Below are 22659 nucleotides of genomic sequence, written 5' to 3'. Positions count from 1 at the left end.
TCGGGAGCTTGTTCTCAGAGACAACTTTTTGTATAGTTTTGAAGGAAGTAATATACAGAGCTTTGCTCTGCCTTACCTACTTACTTTGATTGTATTTTTCTTACTAGCCAAACAAGCTCTAAGGATGTTTCCTCAGGGAATGAGTGGCTAGACTTTTTGTCTCTTGGAGCTAAGGTAGCTAGGTAAGGTGTTGAATGCAAGAATTGGGAGTTTTGTTGTTTTAGCTTTTAATGAAGAGAAAGTGTGACCCGTTAATGGTTTCTATGTTTTTAGTTAACTTAAAACGCCTTTAAATCACCTGGGCTAACACTTGGTAAGGCAAGTGATCTCCATCCATTGAGATGCACTAGTTTATCTCTTGCGAGCCTTTGGGAGGTGATTTGAAGGTAGGATTTTCTAGAATTGCCAACACTTGGTAAGCTTTTGGACTCTAAGGAGACATCCATTAGTTATCTCTTGCGAGCTTGAGAAGGGAAATCCAAGGTTAAGGATCACCTTGGATGGTAAATGCTAGGTGAGAGGCACGAGTCATCGCAAGATGAATCAGTGAGAGGGATTTAGTGTTGGAATCCATAAAAGGGAAGCATTTGTACCACACTGGTTAGAGAAATAACTATACGTTAATTCTCTAATGTGAGGAAAAGATTCAAGTGATCAGAACTCTGTTTTTGTATGAGGAGCCTAATCCTAGTGATCCTAAAACTCCAAGAAACACTTTTCTTTATAAGTAATTTCCGTTACTTTATTTTTAGTTAGCTTAAAACCAATCCTTTTTAAACCCAAGTTTATGTTTTTTTTTAAGCTAACCTTGAAATGAAAAAACATCAATTCAACTTTGAATTATTATGAGTTATAAGTTGAAAACCCTTCCCAGTGAATGATCCTAGAGCCACTACGCTATACTAGTTGAGGCTATCCTACTACATGATGATATAGGTTATAAATTTTGTTGATTACTCCTGTCTGAGGACCAAAAATCAAGGTACACCAGCTGGGCATGGAATCAAATGGCGTCATTGTAGGGGAAGGTGCCAACTTCACAGTGATATTATCTTTTCAGAGTACTTGTGATTTTCATCACAAGTTTGGTGATTTTTCTTTCATTCTACTAACTCTTTTAATTGTTCATATTTTAACATATCTTTTAATGTAGTTTTAGTTAATTTTAGTCTTTTTGTAGCCTTGTTTTCTATTGTTTTCTTTGTTTTTGTTATAGTTGATACTAGTTGTGTATGCCAAATTGGATACGAGATAGTGGAGGAAGGCTTGTGAAACTTGAAACACCTCATAACAAGGAATTGGAATTGAGCTTGAACATCATGGAAGCTACACCTGAAGATCAGTATAGTCACCATGGTCACTAGGACAATCCCAATGCTTTCAGATCAATGAGAGACTGCATGCATCCACCTCGTATGAGTACACCATCATGTATAGTGCCCCTTACAGAGCAGCTAGTAATTAGACCGCATATTGTTCCACTTCTACCAACTTTCCATGGGATGGAAAGTGAGAATCCCTATGCACATATTAAGGAATTTGAAGATGTTTGTAATACATTCCAAGAGGGAGGAGCTTCAATCGACTTGATGAGATTTAAGCTATTTCCTTTTACTTTAAAGGATAAGGCTAAGATTTGGCTTAATTCTTTAAGGCCAAGGAGTGTCCGGACTTGGACTGATTTGCAAGCTGAATTTCTCAAGAAATTTTTTCCTACTCATAGAACAAATGGCTTGAAAAGGCAAATTTCAAACTTCTCAGCTAAAGAGAATGAGGAATTCTATGAATATTAGGAAAGATACATGGAAGCCATCAATGCTTGTCCTCACCATGGTTTTGATACATGGCTATTGGTGAGTTACTTTTATGATGGGTTGTCTTCCTCAATGAAGCAACTCCTCGAGACAATGTGTGGAGGAGATTTCATGAGTAAGAATCCGGAGGAAGCTATGGATTTCTTGAGTTATGTGGCTGAAGTATCAAGGGGATGGGATGAACCGAACAAAGGAGAAGTGGGAAAGACGAAGTCTCAACCAAATGCCTTTAATGCTAAGGCTGGGATGTACACCTTGAATGAAGATGTTGATATGAAGGCAAAGTTTGCAGCTATGACAAGAAGATTAGAGGAGCTAGAACTGAAAAAGATACATGAAGTGCAAGTCAAGCCATGTCCTATTTTTCAATCTTATGAGCACTTGGTGGAGGAGTGCCCTACAATTCCAATTGCTAGAGAAATGTTTGGAGAATAAGCAAATGTCATTGGAAAATTCAAGCCCAACAACAATGCTTCGTATGGAAATACTTACAACTCAAATTGGAGGAACCATCCAAAATTTTCCTGGAAGCTAAGAGCACCTCAGTACCAATAGCCAACTCAACCATCTCAACAAGCTTCAAATCTTGAACAAGCAATAGTGAATCTAAGCAAGGTTGTGGGAGATTTTGTTGGAGATAAAAAATCCATCAATGCTCAACTCAGTCAAAGAATTGACAATGTAGAGAATACATTGAATGAAAGGATGGATGGGATGCAAAATGACTTATCTCAAAAGATAGATAATCTCTAATACTTAATCTCGAGACTAACTAACTTGAACACAGTGCAAGAGAAGGGTAGATTTCCTTCTCAACCTCACCAAAACCCTAAGGGTATCCATGAAGTGGAAACTCATGAGGGAGAGTCTTCATAGGTGAGAGATGTTAAAGCCTTGATCACTCTAAGGAGTGGTAAAAAGGTTGAGCTGCCAACACCCAAGCCACATGTTGAAGAGGAAGAAGAAGAAGAGACAGAGAAGAGGGAGGAAATCAAAGGAAAGAAGAAAGATATCAGTGAAGGGAAAGAGGACAATGATTCAACAGTGAATGCAAATCCGGAGAAAGTACTTATCAAGGGAGATGTGATGAAGAAACACACACCTCCACCTTTTCCTCAAGCTTTGCAAGTAAAAGGACTTGTGTACTTATCAAGGACTTGTTTACTATCAAAAGAGGGTTGAATGTGAATAAGAAAGCCTTCTTGACCGAGCAAGTAAGTGCTATCATACAATGCAAGTCTCCTTTAAAGTACAAAGATCCGGGTTGTCCTGCCATTTCAGTCATGATTGGAGGAAAGGTAGTGGAAAAAGCTTTGTTAGACTTGGGAGCAAGCGTGAATTTGCTACCATACTTTGTCTACAAACAATTGGGACTTGGTGAATTGAAGCCAACATCAATCACTCTATTTCTAACAGATAGATCAGTGAAAATTCCAAGGGGGATAATTGAAGATGTCTTAGTTCAAGTGGATAATTTCTACTATCTAGTAAACTTTGTTGTTCTTGATACGGACCCCATTGTCAAGGAAATGAATTATGTTCCTATCATCCTTGGAAGGCCATTTCTTGCTACATCAAATGAAATTATAAATTGTAGGAATGGACTCATGCAACTCACATTTGGCAACATGACACTGGAGCTCAATATCTTCTATATGTCCAAAAAGCTAATCACTCCAGAAGAAGAAGAAGGTCCAAAAGAGGTGTGCATTATTGACACTTTAGTGGAGGAGCACTGTAATCAAAAGATGCAAGACAAGTTGAATGAAAGTCTTGGGGATCTTGAAGAATGGTTGCCTGAATCCTCTGATGTGCTTGCTACTCTACAAGGTTGGAAGAGGAGAGAAGAGATTCTACCTTTGTTCAATAAAGAGGAGGCACAAGAAGCTGCAAAAGAAGAAACCCTAAAGCTCAATCTGAAGCCTCTGCCCACGGAGTTGAAATATACATACCTAGAAGAAAATCAAAAGTGCCCTGTTGTTATATCTTCATCTCTTACTACTCCTCAGGAGGTGTGTCTACTTGAAGTTCTCAAGAGGTGTAAGAAATCAATAGGATGACAAATATCTGACTTGAAAGGCATCAGTCCTTTGGTCTGTACACATCATATATACATGGAAGAAGAAGCTAAACCAATTCATCAACTCAAAGAAGATTAAATCCTCATTTTCAAGAGGTGGTGCGAATGGAGGTTCTAAAGCTACTTCAAGCAGGTATTATCTACCCCATATCTAACAGCCCTTGGGTGAGTCCTACACAAGTGGTACCAAAGAAGTCAGGGATCACGGTGGTTCAAAATGAAAAGGGAGAAGAAGTTGCTACACGCCTCACTTTAGGTTGGAGGGTGTGTATTGATTATAGAAAATTGAATGATGTGACAAGGAAGGATCATTTCCATTGCCATTTATTGATCAAGCATTGGAGAGAGTCTCTGGCCATCCTTTCTATTGTTTCTTGGACGGCTACTCCAGGTATTTTCAAATTGAAATCGATGTTGAAGATCAGGAGAAGACCACTTTCACATGTCCATTTGGAACATATGCCTATAGAAGAATGCCTTTTGGTTTATGTAATGCACCTGCAACATTCCAACGATGTATGCTAAGTATCTTCAGTGATATGGTGGAGCGAATTATGGAGGTTTTCATAGATGACATCACCATATATGGAAGTACATTTGAAGAATGCTTAGTCAACTTGGAAGCGGTTCTAAACAGATGCATTGAAAAGGACTTGGTACTCAACTGGGAGAAATGCCATTTTATGGTACATGAAGGAATTGTCCTTGGTCATATCATCTCCAAGAAAGGTATTGAAGTTGATAAAGCAAATGTGGAACTTATTATCAAATTGCCATCCCCAACAACTGTAAAAGGAGTAAGGCAATTCTTTGGCCATGTAGGGGTCTATAGAAGGTTTATAAAAGATTTCTCTAAGCTTTCAAAGCCTCTTTTTGAATGTTTGGCTAAAGATGCTAAATTTGTATGGGATGAAAGATGTCAAAAGAGTTTTGATCAACTAAAGCAATTCTTAACAATCGCTCCCATAGTGAGGGCTCCTAAATGGCAACTACCCTTTGAAGTGATGTGTGATGCCAGTGACTTTGCTATAGGAGTTGTGCTTGGCCAAAGAGAAGATGGAAAGCCCTATCTGATCTACTATGCAAGCAAGACATTGAACGAAGCTCAAAGGAACTACACAACTAAAGAGAAAGAATTGTTAGTTGTAGTGTTTGCCTTAGACAAGTTTCGTGCCTATCTAGTAGGGTCCTTCATCATTGTTTTAACTGACCATTCAGCCTTGAAGTATTTATTGACAAAACAAGATGCAAAAGCAAGGTTGATTAGATGGATTCTCTTACTACAAGAGTTCGATCTCCAAATCAGAGATAAGAAAGGAGTGGAGAATGTGGTAGCTGACCACCTTTCAAGGCTGGCTATAGCACACAATTCCCATGTCTTACCTATTAATGATGACTTTCCAGAGAAATCACTTATGTTGCTAGAAAAAACTCCTTGGTATGCTCATATTGCTAACTATCTAGTGGAAAGCACAAGTCAGAAAGCACTTCTTTGCAAAGATTCATACTTATTATTGGGAAGGGCCTTTCCTTTTCAAGTATTGTGCCGATCAAATAATAAGGAAGTGTGTCCCTGAAGAAGAGCAACAAGGAATCCTCATCCATTGCCATGAAAGTACATGTGGAGGCCACTTTGCCTTCCAAAAAACAACTATGAAGGTGTTGCAATCAGGGTTTAGTTGGCCATCACTTTTCAAAGATGACCACACCATGTGTAGGAGTTGTGATAGATGCCAAAGGCTCAGGAAGCTAACACGAAGGAATCAAATGCCTATGAACCCCATTCTAATAGTAGATCTCTTTGATGTTTGGGGCATTGACTTCATGAGACCTTTCCCAATGTCTTTTGGTAACTCTTATATCTTGGTGGGGGTGGACTATGTTTCTAAATGGGTTGAGGTAATCCCCTGTAAACACAATAATCACAAGGTGGTTCTCAAGTTTCTCAAAGAGAACATCTTCTCAAGATTTGGGGTGCCCAAGGCCATAATCAGTGATGGAGGTACTCATTTTTGCAACAAACCTTTTGAAACCTTATTAGCCAAGTATTGGGTGAAGCATAAGGTAACTACACCTTATCACCCTCAGACTTCCGGGTAAGTTGAGCTAGCAAACAGGGAAATCAAGAATATATTGATGAAGGTGGTAAACACGAGCAGAAGAGATTGGTTTATTAAGCTCCATGATTCACTATGGGCATATAGAATAACTTACAAGACTATTCTTGACATGTCTTCCTATCGCCTAGTCTATGGCAAAGCATGCCATCTCCCTGTGGAAGTTGAATATAAGGCTTGGTGGGCAATCAAGAAGGTAAACATGGACTTGATAAAAGCCGAGGCAAAGAGGTGTTTAGACCTTAATGAGATGGATGAGTTAAGAAATGATGCCTACATCAATTCCAAAGTTGCAATACAGAGGATGAAGAGGTGGCATGATCAGTTAATCTCCAACAAAGAATTGTGGAAAGAACAAAGAGTCTTACTCTATGACTTAAGGCTCTATATCTTTCCAAGGAAGGTGAAGTCAAGGTGAATAGGCCCTTTCATTATTCACCAAGTGCATCTCAATGGAGTGGTGGGATTACTGAATTCAAACAGCATAGACACCTTTAAAGTCAATGGCCATCATCTCAAACCATTCTTGAAGCCATTCAATCAAGATAAGGAGGAAATTAACCTCCTTGAGCCATAGAAATCCTAATCGAAAAGGGCTTAGATGGACTTGGTCTCACCAAAGTCCATATTTTTTGTTTAATTTTGTTAATTTAAAAGCCTTATTAATTGTTTTGATTTTAATCTTAGCCTTAATTTATGTTATTTTTATGTAACTTAGACTTTTTGAATGATCTAATTTAGGAGGAATTGCAAAAGAAGTGAAGGAAGGTCTCAGGGAGCCAAAAGGAGCTCAGAAGCAAGAAATTTCAGTGGTCTGCGAAATTTTGCAGCCTAAATTAGCCCCCTACGAAAACGACCATCCTCTGTGAAATAATTTCACAGCCACAAGGTGCCCGCTACGAAATCAAGGGTTGGCTGCGAATTGGGCCCTCCGTTGCGAAACCATTTCGTAGCCCCATAGCCCCCCTTTGTGAAAATTTTCGCAGTTGTGAAACCCACCTTTGGCACATGAGTGCCATTTCACAGCCCATACCCCCATTTCGCAACTGCAAAATCCTTTACGAAACCACCTAAGGCTCCTAAACCTCCATTTTGCAGCCCCACCCCCCCATTTAAAATGGGTTGCGAAAACGGTTCTTGGCTGCGAAAATGAGCCTTCGCTACGAAATGGCCCCTCTTCTGCGAAAAATTCCAACCGTCACTTGGCTTCCAATTTAAACCTTTTAAATTCCAAATTTTCATTTTAAATCGGTCATTTGCCTTGCGAAAACCTCTCTTTGGTGCGAAATAGAAGCCAAGCCAGAGCACCATTTCCAGAGGACTTCCATCTGAGCCCAAGTCGCGCGCCCACCTCCGACCACCTTCTCTCAAACTTCTTTGAGTCAGCCATGGCAAAAACCCGAGGAGCTAATACCTCGTCTCCTTCAGGCCGCCCCAAAGCACCGAGAGTGGCCCATGTGCAAGGCTCCATGACTAAACCTTCACAGCCACTGGTCGTCCCACCTTCAATAGAGGACACACCCCCGAGTTCTCCTTCGAGGCGATATGAGACGAGGAGACCACCCACCACACCCGAGGCAAGCTCCTCTCGTGCCAAAAAGTCAGGTAGTCGTCCTTCTAAGAAGAAAGCAAGGATATCAGCACCACTTGAGCCATCAGAGCCTTCATCCGAGCCTCAGCCGCCTCAACCGCCTGCCATAGAGTCTCAGATTCCCTCTAGGATGACTCCTAAGGTGGTTATCAGGCGGCCCATGGTCACTCAGCCACCCATTGAGGGTAATTTGGATTACCGGGTTAGGCCATTTCACTCAGAGCTTTGCTTTGACAGAGATACCTTCAGGCTTTAGCCAAAGCTCAGAGATTCCTTCCATCTACTACAGAGGTACCATATGGAGCACCTGATGACTCCCAAGGATTTCTTCTATCCCCATGTAGCATTAGACTTTTATCAGTTTATGACTACACAACGCGTCCAGGATCCTACTGTCATCCACTTCACCATTGACGGACGCCATGGTATCATTGGAGCCAGACATATAGTAGAGGCCCTACGCATTCCTTATGAGCCAGCATGTCTAGAGGATTATCGAGTCTGGGCTCACCCTTCCCAGAGTGACATGGTTCATATACTGTCCAGAGGGGCATTCACACGCCCCTATCTGTTGAGGAAGGAGCTCCCTCCCAACATGTTCTTTATAGATGCACACCTGCACCATAACATCTATCCACTTCAGCATATGGTGCAGAGGAAAGGAACTTTGCTAGAGGCATTGTTCAGGATATCCAAGGGATTTTTCTTTGGCCCTCATCATCTCATTATGGCTACTCTTTTGTACTTTGAAGAGAAAGTCCATAGGAAGAAGCTACTGAGGGCGGATTCCATTGCACCTCTATTCCCGAGATTGCTATGTCAGATTTTGGAGCACTTGGGATATCCATCTGAGCCTTTGCTTGAGTGCAGATGCATTTGCCGAGAGATATTCACTCTCGACAAATGGACGAGTATGACAGCTTATGATGCAGAGCCATGAGCCCCCACTGGACCAGAGCATCCAGAGATTCCACATCCAGAGCATCCAGAGGAGCCACAGCTGGATGAGATACCAGCTAACATGAGAGCACCTGCCCTTGCAGTGCCCTTTACAAGACCTATGCCTAAGGTTGCACCTTCTGCTCCTCATGCTACACCAGGGACTTCGTCTGTTATACCATTTATATCAAAGCCTCCTTCTCCATCTGAGTCTAGGATTGCCATATCCATTTCTGAGTTCAGAGGCCTATGTCACACTTTGCAGACATTGAACGCTACCTAGAGCATCCTGACTCAGTAGATGACAGCTCTACATGCCCATCAGGAGCAGATTATTGCCACCCAGACCCAGCATACTGCCATCCTTAGGCAGATACAACAACATTTGGGTATTTCATCGCCTCTTGAGCACGCTATTCCTATCCCATCAGAGCCTATAGATCCATCATAGGGCCCTCCTCTAGTAGAGCAGACTATGCCCCCTGAGGAATTGACTATAAGAGAGATAGAGTCATCCATCTCGAGCATTCTGACCTCTACAGCTAAGCCATCATCTCCACATGATCCTCCCACCACTATCCGATCATTTACTTAGTTTCTTTTCTGTATTTCTTTACTATAGTAGAACTTATAATCCCATGTTTTTTATGTTTTATATATTGGGATTGGTTGTATTACTTGTTTTGCTCTATAGTGCACTTTCTTAAAGTAATACATATCTATCATTTTTTTAAGTATTCTTGGCATAATTTTATTTTAATTCCCCTACTCATATCTTTTATTGTTTTTGAAACATGTGGTTTCTCCTATTCTACTCGAACTTCATATCACTCTGGAGGTACCACTTTCTCCCTGTAATTTTAATCGCTTTTGCCACATTGAGGACAATGTTCAGCTTGGTTGGGGAGAGAGTTAAGGAAGGAAGTTTTGTTATTAATGCTAAGTTATTTTGATAATTTAGTGGCTTTTTGCTTAAGTTTAAAACTTTTTAAGTTTTTATTCTACTCTCCATGGTTATTAAGGAAAAATTCTCAAAATGAAAAGGAAGAAATTGAATTTTTGTCTTTTTACTTGACTTAGAGTTTGTATTATGCTTACTAAAGTTGATGAATTGTTGAAAATTCTATTGAATTCAACTTTATGTCTTCCACTTTAAGCTATTCACACACTGTGCACAATAGGTTCAGAGTATAAGATGAAAAACTATTTCCCTCTTGACTTAGGAAAATTTTAAACTTGGTACCTTTGACCTCATTTAATAGTGCTGGGACACCTTATAAAAGGCCAATGAGTCTTTGAAAAAAAAAAGAGAAAGAAAAATGTTTGCTTACCTTGAAACCCGAGCAAGGTCTGAGGGGTATGTGGTGAAAATCTTTAAAACCTGGTGCCCTAAGCCTTCATTGGTTGGGAGTCACCGACCTCAATGCTCGTTACAAGGGTGAATAGGTTGACTTTAACATATTTGCTTGGGTATTAAAATTCATTCTCAAAAGTCCGGGGTAAAAATCCGAGGAGTTAGTGGTTGAAAATCCTTAAAGCTTGATGCCCTAAACCTTAATTGGTTGGGAGTCATCGATGGACCCCCGTTACATGGACAATTTAGAAAACAATACCTTTAGCTTTGTATTCCTACAAGACAAAAAAGTGTGAAACAAAAGAGGTGCATTCTTAGCCTATTAGAGGTTGATCAGTTTGCTAAGCTTTGAAAAAGAACTAGGTTGGGAGGAGAGATTAGTTTAGCATACTATATTTGGAAACTATCAAGTAACACTTATTTAACATGAAGAATTCAAGAGGACAGAAACTATTGGACATATTTAGAGCACTTATTGAAGTCCATTTCATGCATAATATATGTCATTTCGAAGCTTGAGAAGTCAGGAATCCAACACTTCAAATGGTGCACAAATCAGAGTAGAAATGAAGAAGTTATAGCCATTGGAAGCCAATCACACCAAGCTGAAGGCCAATTTCGCAGCTGCGAAATGGAGACCTTCAGGTTGTGAAATTACGCAACCCATCTTGCATGCCTGCGAAATCCACCTGAGTGCTTCCAATTATTTGCTACCGACTCTTTTAGATTTTTTCTTCAGATATTTATTGTTTAAATCCCCATTTTCTCCTTGTAATCCACCAATCATAGGATTCCTTAGTTAATAAGTAAGAACAATGGGTCAATAACCTCATATATATAGTTTGTAATTTCTTTACACAAAGAAAATCATCTCGAGAGCTTGTTCTCAGAGACAACTTTTTGTATAGTTTTGAAGGAAGTAATGTATAGAGCTTTGCTCTGCCTTACCTACTAACTTTGATTGTATTTTTCTTACTAGCCAAACAAGCTCTGAGGATGTTTCCTCAAGGAATGAGTGGCTAGACTTTTTGTCTTTTGGAGCTAAGGTAGCTAGGTAAGGTGCTGAATACAAGAATTGGGAGTTTTGTTGTTTCAGTTTTTAATGAAGAGAAAGTGTGACCCGTTAATGGTTTCTATGTTTTTAGTTAACTTAAAATGCCTTTAAATCACCTGGGCCAACACTTGGTAAGCAAGTGATCTCCGTCCATTGAGATGCACTAGTTTATTTCTTGCGAGCCTTTGGGAGGTGATTTGAAGGTAGGATTTTCTAGAATTGCCAACACTTAGTAAGCTTTTGGACTCTAAGGAGACATCCATTAGTTATCTCTTGCGAGCTTGAGAAGGGAAATCCAAGGTTAAGGATCACCTTGAATGGTAAATGCTAAGTGAGAGGCACGAGTCATTGCAAGATGAATTAGTGAGAGGGATTTAGTGTTGGAATCCATAAAAGGGAAGCATCTGTGCCACACCGGTTAGAGAAATAACTATATGTTAATTCTCTAATACGAGGAAAAGATTCAAGTGACCGGAGCTCTGTTTTTGTATGAGGAGCCTGATCCCAGTGATCCTAAAACTCCAAGAAACAATTTTCTTTGTAAGTAATTTCTGTTACTTTATTTTTAGTTAGCTTAAGACCAATCCTTTTTAAACCTAAGTTTATGTTTTCTTTTGAAGCTAACATTGAAATGAAAAAGCATCAATTCAACTTTGAATTATTATCAGTTATAAGTTGAAAACCCTTCCCAATGAACAATCCTAGAGCCACTAGCTATACTAGCTAAGGCTATCCTAGTACATGGTGATATAGGTTATAAATTTTGTTGATTACTCCTGTCTGAGGACCAAAAATCAAGGTACACCAACTGGGCACGAAATCAACAACTCAGAGTTGTGGATGATATTAATGACTTGGGATCCCATGAGCTTAGGTCTCTAAATGTTATGAAATGCTAAGGGTTGTAGATAATATGAATGATTTTACTTCATGAGCTTAAACCTTTAGATGTTATGAACAGCTCAGAGCTATGGTTGACATGAATGACTTCGGGTCATGAGCTTAGAGCTCTAAATGCTATGAACAACTATAGGCTATGGTTGACATGAATGACTCTAGGTCGCGAGCTTAAGGCTCTAGAGGGTATGAACAATTTAGGGCTTTAGATGAGATGAAAGACACTAGGCTGTGAACTCAAGGCTCTAGATGCTATGAATAGCTCGAGGTTGTCGATGAACTCAAAGACTCCAGGTTATGAGCTCAGGGCTCTAGATTCTATGAATAACTCAAGGTTGTCGGTGACATGGAAGACTAGGGGTCATGAGCTCAAGGATTTAGATGCTATGTACAGGTCACAACTATAGGTGACTTGGGCTACTCCGGGTCATGAGTTCATGATTATGGATGTTATGAATAGCTCAGAGTTGTGGATGATATGAACAAATCGGGATCCTATGAGCTTAGGCCTCTAGATGCTACAAATTGCTCAGAGTTGTGGATGACATGAACGACTCTAGGTCTTGAGCTAATTACTTTAGATGAAATGAACAACTTAGGTTTATGGTTGACATGTACGACTCTAGGTCGTTCACTTAAGGCTCTGAATGCAATGAACTACTGAGGGTTGATTGCTACTAAAAAAATGTTATTTTATAGCTTGTAATTAACTCTTTTAAACACTTTTGAGTAGTAGTTATTTCCTTTTAACTCAATTGGCATGTTAAGGACCCTTGCAATCGTTTCTAATCAAATTATGTTAAGTTTTGGTGTTTTTGATAGCTTTTTAATCACCAAAGCAATCCAAGAATGAGGGAGATCTTTTTATAGTTCAAGGCAAACCAAGTTGAAGCTCAAATTCATGAAGAAACTAAGCTTTGGAGCTTCATAACCCTTTGCCAAAATCAAACAAGGATGCAAGGAGGAAAAGCACAGAAGAAATCAACCATCCAACAATTTCGCAAGTTGTGGAATCCAACTTGCGAGATTTTCGCAACTTGTGAAATAGGAGAGGGAAAGGAATTGCTGTAAGACATAGAGCTGATGAGTTGCAGGACAATTTCGCAACTTGCGAAATGGATAATTTCAACTTGCAAAATTTTCACAAGTTGCATTTGAACTTGCGAAATCCGCCTGTAATTTGAGATATTTGTGCACCAACTCCGTTTGATATTTTATCTTCAAATATTTGTGTGTAAATCCCTATTTTCTCCTTGTAACCCACCAAAGACAAGTTTCCTTGGTTGGGAAGTTAGCAGGAGGGGTGAATGGCCCTTCTATATAATCTATTGTAATTTTCTTTTAAAGACGACTCGAGAGTTTTTCTCAGAGACAACACTTTGTATAGTTTTTCAAGAAAGTAATATACAGAGCTTTGCTATGCCTTGCCTACTCATTTTGTTTTCTAGTTATTTTTATTTCTAGCAAATCAAACTCTAAGGATGTTTCCCAGAAGATGAGTGGCTAGGCTTTTTCCTTTTTTTTCTTGGAGTGAAAGAACCTATGTAAAGTTCCTGATGCAAAATTGGAAGCTTTGTTGTTTCAGTTTTTAATGAAAAGAAAGTGTGATCCGTTAATGGTTTTTATCTTTTTAGTTAACTTAAAATTCCTTAAAATCACCTGGGCCAACACTTGGTAAGGTAAGTGGTCTCCGTCCATTGAGATTCACTAGTTTATCTCTTGCGAGCCTCTAGGAGGTGGTTTAAAGGTAGGATTTCCTAGAATTGCCAACACTTGGTAAGCTTTTGGATTCCCAGGAGACATCCATTAGTTATCTCTTGCAAGATTTTGACGGGTAATCCAAGGTTAAGGATCACCTTGAATGGAAAATGCTAGGTGAGAGGTATGAGCCATTGCAAAATGCATCAGTGATAGGGATTTAGTGTTTGAACCCATTAGAGGGAAGCATCTGTACCACACCGGTTCGGGAAATAACTATATGTTAAATCCCCAATGCGAGAAAAAGATTCAAGTGATCGGAATCTCCCTTTTGTATAAGGACCCTGAGCCTAGTGATCTAAAACTCCAAGAAACACTTTTCTTTGTAAGTAATCTCAATTACTTTATTTTTAGTTTCACTTAAAACCAATCTTTTCAAACATACTTATGTTTTCTTTTAAAGCTAACCTTGAAAAGAAAAAAGTACCAATTCAGTTTTTGAACTAATATCAGTTGTAATTTGAAAACCCATCCCTGTGGATGATCCTAGAGCCACTATGCTATGTTAGCTAATGTTACCTTAGTATATGGTGAAATAGGTTTATAAATTTTGTTGATTACTCCCGTCTGAGGACTGAAATCAGAGTACACCAGTTGATTGAACACTAATCAACAGGGCATACCAGTTGGGCACGAATCAAGGGTTATTATTGACATGAATGACTTTGGGTCATGAGCTTAGGTCTCTATATACTATGAACAACTCAAGCTGTGGTGACATGAAAGACTCAGGGTCATGAGCTCATGGCTCTAAAAGCTATGAATAAATAAGAGTTGTGGATGATATGAATGACTTGGGAACTTATGAGCTCAGGCCTCTAGATGTTATGAACTGCTCAGGGCTATGGATGATATGAATCATTCTATGTCCCGAGCTTAAGCCTCTAAATGCTATGAATGGCTAAAGGTTATGGATGATATGAATGACTCTTGGTCGTGAGCTTAGGCTTCTAGATGCTATTAATTGCTTAGGGTTATGGTTGACATGAACGACTCCAGGTCATGAGCTCAAGGCTCTAGATGTAATGAACAACTTAAGGTCATGGATGACATGGACAACTTAAGGTGATGAGCTCAAGGCCCTAGATACTATGAATAACTTAGGGTTGTGGTTGACATGAATGTCTCTTGGTCATGAGCTTAAGGCTCTAGTTCCTATGAACAACTCAAGGTTATGGTTGATATAAATGACTCTGTGTCATGAGCTCAAGGCTTTGGATACTATGAAGAACTCAAGGTTGTGGATGACATGAATGACTCCGGGTCATGGGCTTAGAGATATAGATACTATGAATAGTTCATATTGTGGCTGACATGAAAGACTTCGGGTTGTGAGCATAAGGTTCTAGAAGCTATGAATAACTTAGAGTTGTAGATGATATGAACGACTCAGGATCCCGTGAGCTTAGGCCTTTAGATACTATGAACCACTCGGGGCTATGGATGATATGAATTATTTTACATCATGAGCTCAAGCCTCTAGATGCTATGAATGATTCAGGGCTTTTGATGACATGGACAACTTCGGGTTGTGAGCTCAGGTCTCTTGCTGCAATGAATTGCTCAGGGATGTGGTTGACATGAATGACCCTTTGGGCCATGGGATGAATAAAAAAACCTAGAAAAACAAAGTAGGCACACCCTAAAACAGATCTAACATGCTAGAACTTAACCTATAGATCTAATACTAGTTGTTTGGAACCCGGGATTGCTCCATTCCCATGCCTTAGATCCCTTAGGGTGCATGCAAATCTATCCTAAGGTTCTTTAAATCTATCGCAGCAGATAAATAGATATTCAAAAATAATAAGAATACTATAGAATGCATAGATCTAGAGAATAAAGTCACATACCTTTTATCTTAATGTTCTTGGATCGATTCCAGTTTATGTAAATGACTCCAAAGTTGTAATAGATCTCATAAACACCATGATCTTCTATAGTGAACTAAAAACCCATCCAACCCTCATAAACCATGCCATCAAGGAATAGGAGTTTAGAGTGGGGGACTATTAGGGCCCATAGGAGTATTGGTCCCTCATAATCAAATTCTAAAATTGACTCAACATCCCACTATAGATAGTTAACTACACTCCAATACCCTATGTAAATTACAACAAGATACTAAGAGCTCAAGTCTATGACCTACTATCCACTACATGCAGACTCCCCATGAACTGGTGTCCGTAATCTAACAAGGTAGTGTTATTCCTTATCAAGATTACCTCTCAAATCCTAGAGTTACAAATCCCAGTTATTATGTGATCAAATGACATACTCTAGCTCTAAGGAGGTTCAACTAAAGGAATTATTATGGCCATAGATTTCATGATCACCTGTCCTTTGGATCATCCAAGCAGACACACTATCCCAATCCCATGAGATATCATGGTGCCTTTATTGAGAATAGTAATTGCCACTAGCCTCCATCAATAGTGACCCAATCCATAGGGATATATGACCACTTTGGGGTCTCACCCATAGGTTAAAACCTCTTGTTGATTTTGGCACAAGCTCAATATCCTCTCAAGGTTAAGAGTCCATGCAATATAGTAGCTTGGTGAATTATGACAATTGATGACCTTGCGCAATGATTCATCGTAGGTCCTATCCAATGTACATCACATACATTAGTGTAGTCACCATGTGAAACCCATCTCGATGGCCAAGATAAGTTATCCCTCCAATTAGGAGGTGGTGCACTGTAGTCTCTACTGGATTGCCTAAATCCATGAACCAAATGTGGACAAATTATCTACTTAGAAGGAACCCATTACTTGTATTTTATGTACAACTCCTAATGCACCTAAGTTATGTACAATCTAAGAGACATGGGTTGAATACTCAAATCAATGTCAATATAACAAAGGGATAGCAAGAGGATAGTTAAGTTTAACTTTGTTACATCATATCTTACTTTTTGGGGGTCAATCCTAATAAAATCCCATAAAATCCCACTAGCCTTAAAAGTAAACTAGTTGTTGTAGAAAGATTCTGCTCCATAGTCATATCACCTCTTTGTACTATCTCACAATAAGGTAACACTTCCTCTTTATGCATTTCCTCTTCCAATGGTACTTTAGTTTTTTTATTATGCCATTGTCCCACTATTATCACATAACAGTATCTTAGATGATATAGCCAAGGGAACTACTACCCATAAGCCAAAAGGATTCCTTTGTTGCTATAAAAGCAATAAAAACCACTTAGAGTGTACACATACTTAGAGGTAGACCTGTGAGAGTCCTTATTAAACTAAAAGTTGAATTTATCAGTACGAAAGGAGTACCAAATCATCGTAAAGGCTCATAAACATATAATCCCTTGTTCTCTAAAGATACTAGAGTATATGTTCAACATCTGACCAAAGCTCTAATAAGGAAATGGACTAATATCCACTCATTATTCCTACAATAAAACAAATATCTAGTTTAACACATAGCATTGTATACTTATGGCTATCCATTGTAGAGGCATTGGATATTGCCTTAATGTGATCTCTCTCCTTAGATGTTCAAGGAAATTGTTCTTAAGAAAGACAACTCCAAATCTAAAGAGTAACAAACCCTTCTTGGAGTTTTGCATCATGGGCTTGATCAAATGCTTATCTATGTAGGTGACATGGCAAAATTTTCTTATTCTTGCAATCCTAAAGGACCTTAACCCCAAGAATATAATGCATCTTCTTCTAGATTTTCATCTAGAGTTGAGTAGACTACTAGATCATAGCTGGTGACAATATCTCTACTTCATATCCAATGAGTAGATTGTCATCTACCTATAAGATCTTAGAGCATCACCACGCTTCCATGTCCCTTCTTGTACATACAAGGCCATTTGCTATGAAAATGTTTGGTTGTTGTATCTCATAAATGAGACACACTATAATTGATAAAAGTCATAAGATGGATTTGAGTATGAATATTGTTGAAAAGGTTTTTGATAGTTGAAACAAAGTTTCAAACTGTAACCTTTATCTACAATCTTAGCAACATATAACTCAATCTTTCCATCTACTCTTGTGTTCCTCTTGTAAACCAACTGATATATCTTTTAAGAAAAAAAGGTATTACGTAGTATATAAGACATATCCCCAAAAGAATCCAGGAAAAGATAATACACTTATCCATGATCTCACTATGTGCATCCAAGTTTGATATATTCTTTCCACCTCTCCATTTGTAATAAATACCTTGGTACACATAACTGGAAAAAAATCTCATGATCCTTTTTCCTTTAGGTAAATTGGACATTCCATTTTTAGTGCTCTAAAAGGTCATAAAGGAATCACTTGCCTCTAAGCTTGCTCTCGAATTCCTTCTCTTTGACCTTCCTTATTTGGTATTGCTCTTCTTCTTGTTGAGAGAAAAACCTAAAGAACCTTTAACTTCCATTTGAATACCCTATAATCTTTTAGAATCTACTTAGCCATCCCGAAGGAAAATGGAAAGCTCTCTAAGATCATATGAATATTGGTGTTCATAATGGTCCTAAGAGTAGCTGTCAAAACTGACCTACCCTTATAACCAAATAACCATTGCAAACTTGGAAAAGAACATCAAAGTCTCTAGTAATAGACATGTGTTGATATTGCAACACATCCAAATATCCAAGCATTAGACACTTGGTCTTTTAATCCATCTAATACCACTTTTATGTGCCACTCTTTCCTTTTGCTAAGTTAGTTTCTAATGAATAGCTAGCTTTACCTAAACTAGCTCTCTGCAATTAGTTACCATATCTAGAATAAAATTAGTCTAATTGATTACTTGGGCTTAGCCTATTGTTAGAAAGAGAGTGATAATGCAACCAACATTTGTAACAAAGAAAATAACTAAGCATAGGACATAATTGATCATTCATGGAAATTGGTAATTAATTTAGCAAAAATGTAGCTCTCTCAAACTACTTGTCCTTTTGCAAGGTATCCTAGTATCATAAGAATCAAACCTACGTGGGGCAGGTAATGACCTTATTACTAGTTAGAGACCCTCTAAAATAGATCTCCTTGCCTTAACCATAAAGGTATCTAAAGACAAGACCAACATACCTTTTATTTGGCCCATGGACTATGTAAGTGGGACTGTGTGGGGTGATTCTACCACTTCTTATCCAATGCTAAGTGTATAACCATTATCCTTGAACTATCAATATCAGTAAGTAAAGAACCCCCACCGTAGGGGTGGTTGCTTCCACTATAGACATATCTAGTCTCGTTTATGTGGAGAGTCCATATCTCTAACCCACCATGGGGGTGGTGATGAACCCAAATCAAGACGGGCTCGACAATGGAGACTGTGGGCTTGCCTAAGGCCCTATCCCACTTAATCTTGTGAGATAAATAAGAGCATTTTATAAACATTAGTAATTTCCTTGATGAATGAATTATCTACTTTGAAATTTTTCAAAAATATATATTTACTAATTGGAAATCTAGTATAATAGGAGAACACCAACATGAAAATTTTAAAATTTCCATGAGAGTAATTTTTAAAAAGAATTTTGATAAAATATCCACTCTCAAAATTTTAAAATCCATTTTCATAAAATTCTCCTTCTATACATAATTCCAATTAATAAATATTTTATCTAGGAAATGTTTCAAACAATTTTATTTCCATCAAATTACTAAGCCTTTTGGTAATAATCTTTTATCTCTAATGAAATTTTCCAAAATATTTATTTTCCAAATTGGAAATTCTTGTGTAATAAGGAAATTACCAATTTATGAGATTTTGAATAATCTTGAGAGTATCTTACCAAGAAATGAACTTTTGCTTCTCATATTAAAAAATCCTCATAAGATTTACTTTCCTTATTTCTTACACTTTTCCAACTTAATAAATATTTCCATGGAAATTCCATAATAATTTATTCCAATAGAACCTTTTAGTAATTCCTTAATAGCTAAAATGTTCTCTATGAAAAACTCTAAAAAATGTTTATTTTTGAAATGGAATTAAACAATCCATTTTGGAATGTATTTTGAAAATATTTTATATGTTCATTAAATTACTAAAACTTTCCAAAGTTATTTTGGTAACCATTCTTATCATAAATTCTCTATCATGAGATTTTCCAAATCCATTATTTATCTTTTAAATCAAGACTCTTGTGCTAAAAGAATTGCTCTCCTATTCCTTATCATTGAACTATCCAAATAGAAGGGTTTCCTCCTCTTTAGGGGGTAGAGTCTGGAGGACCAACTACAAGTATAGTTTTCATTCTCTCATTGAGAAAGAACGGGAAAACCTCCTAAAGTTTAATAAACATATAATTATAAAGAAATAGCATTCTTCTTATCAACAACCAGTTTAAATAAATAATTTCAGAAAATATCTTCTTATGAAAATTTACTAAGAATACAAAAAAAATTTCCTTTCGGTTCTAATACTTATTTTTTAAACCATTCTTAATTATAAATTATCTATCATTAATTTTCAAAATTAATTTGTCCTCTTTAAATCAGAATCCTGTGAAAAATAGGAAAAATACTATTTTATAAAGATTTGAAAATAGGAGTTTTTCCTTAAAAGAAAGATTTTATTCTTAGAGATCTCAAAGATTTGAAAAGATTTTATATAAAATTAAAATATGTAAGAATTAATTTTAAAAGGAAAGAAAGCTCTTAATCCATTTCCAACTTATCTTTTTCTTTAAAATAAAATTTCCTAACCATGCACATTCAAATTTAAATAAGTTTTCTAAGTATAACTAGATAGAAAAAATCCCATGGCCTTTAAGGATCTTATTGCATATTTGGTAATTAAAATTTGGATAAAATCCAAACTACCAAAAATAGTCCTGCAACCAAAAATATGATTAGTGAAAAAAGAAAACCAAAACGCCCCAATGTCCACCAAAATGAGCACAAAAAGAAGAGGGCCAAAATTCAGCCCAAACTACCAAAAAGAATTGGGCCTAGATGCAATCCTGTAACAACATGCTTCTTGCGCAACATTATTTCAATTGATCAGATCTCCCTCATTTCAACTCCAAATTACACTATGTTGGAAGCATTGGATTCCTGACTTCTTGATCTTCAAAACTATATGTAATTTCCCTAATAAACCTACTAGAAGTGGCTGCGATTTTGGCTTAAAGTTGACATCATTGTGCTGCCATGCTTCATTCGGTAATATCTCCCTCGTTTTAATTATGAATTCAAATCCATGGGATTCATGACTTCCTAAGCTTCAAATCCATATGTGACTTGCCCCAAGAAACTACTAGGAGATAGTCTCGATTTTGAGTTTAATTTAACATCACTATGCTGCCATGATCTCAAAGCAAGAACTTCTAAGATATTTTTTTTCTTTAACCACCATAGAATCTCAAAAAGAAGTTTCAAGATCCCTTATTTTCTCTTGGGTCACAATAGATGGATACAAAAGAAATATAATTTTTACAACAATAAAAATTCCTATGCTCCATTAATAGAGCATACAACCCATCTATTGAAAAAGAAAGATTTTTACAATCAAATAAAAATCCTATACCCCTTATGTGGTGTACAACCCAATCTAGAGAACAATAATCAAAGATCATCAACAAATCCAAACAAAATAATAACCTAAAATTAATTATAATAATCAGAAAGAAAATTATAATCACTATAATGACATCCATTCATCTCTTTATGCCATGAGAAGAATAAAACAACCCTATAAAACAAAGTTAACACACCCTAAAATAGATCTAACATGCTAGAACCTAACTAAGGCTCTAATACCAGTTGTTGGGAACTGTGGATTGCTCCATTCCCATGCCCTGGATTGTGTGGGGTGTATGCAAATCTATCATAGGGCTCTCTAAATCTATCTCAATTGATAAATAGGTATTAAAAAAAATAAGAATACAATAGAAAGCATAGATCTAGAGAATAAACCACATACCTTTGATTTGAATTTGCTCAGATCGATTTTAGTGAATGTAGATAAAACCAAAGTCATAGTGGATCTCGTAAACACCATGATCTTTTGCCCAATGACTTTTCCTAGTGTTTAAGCACTGAGATGGTGGAGATCTTAAGGTTGGAGGCTACGGTTCTCTCTCTAAATTGAAGAGGAGAATGGCAAGACATGGAAAACTTAACCCCTAAAGGGGTATTTATAGGCTTCCTATTGAGCTGACTTAGCCCACCACGAGCTTGGGTCACTTTATCTAGCCCAAAAAGATTGCTAATTGATTAATTAACCATACAAGGCCTTAATTAATCAATTATTCAATTTTAAAAGATCCCACCCACTTATCCTTGTGCAACCTTATGTAATTACTAAAATGCCCTTATGCACAAAAGTGAACTAAAAACCCATCCAACCCTCATAAACTGTGCCTTAAAGGAATATGAGTTCAGAGCGGGGGAAACTCAGACCCATAGGAGTATTGGCTCCATCATAATCAAATTCTAAAATTGACTCAACATCCCACTATAGAGAGTCAACTCACTCTAGTACCCTATGTAAATTACAACAAGACACCAAGTGCTCAGGTCTGTGACCTATTATCCACTACATGCAGACTCCTCATGAACTGGTGTCTGTAATTGATTACTACTCAAAAAGTGCTCTTTTATAGCTTTTAAATACTTTTGAGTAGTATTTATTACCTTTTAACTCAATTGGCACATTAAAGACCCTTGCAAGTGTTACTAATCAATTTTTGGCAAGTTTTGATGTTTTTGATAGCTTTTTGATCATTAAAACAAGCCAAGAATGAGGGAGAACTTGGTATAGTCCATGGCAAAGCAAGTGATTCGACTCATGGTAGCTTAGCTTTAAAGGCGTATCAACAAAATTTGTACCTTAAATACTATTACTAAAGTAGCTAAGCTACTATAGCATAGTGGGTTCTAAGATCGTTCACTTGGAAGGGTTTTCGCAAACACAAGTGATATTCAAATTAGGAAAATAGGTGATTTTCTTATGGATGTTAGCTTTAAAAGAAGATGTAAATGTTTTAGAAAGATTTAAACTAATTTAAGCTAACATTAAAGACTAATATGAAAGGGTGTAAAAACAAGTTTCTCAAAGATAGGATAGCTATGCTCTGGCTC

This window comes from Vitis riparia, chromosome 1 (genome assembly GCF_004353265.1).
Source record: "Vitis riparia cultivar Riparia Gloire de Montpellier isolate 1030 chromosome 1, EGFV_Vit.rip_1.0, whole genome shotgun sequence".
NCBI lineage: Eukaryota > Viridiplantae > Streptophyta > Magnoliopsida > Vitales > Vitaceae > Vitis > Vitis riparia.
The sequence above is the reverse complement of the archived record's forward strand: the minus strand, read 5'-3'. Positions refer to the sequence as shown.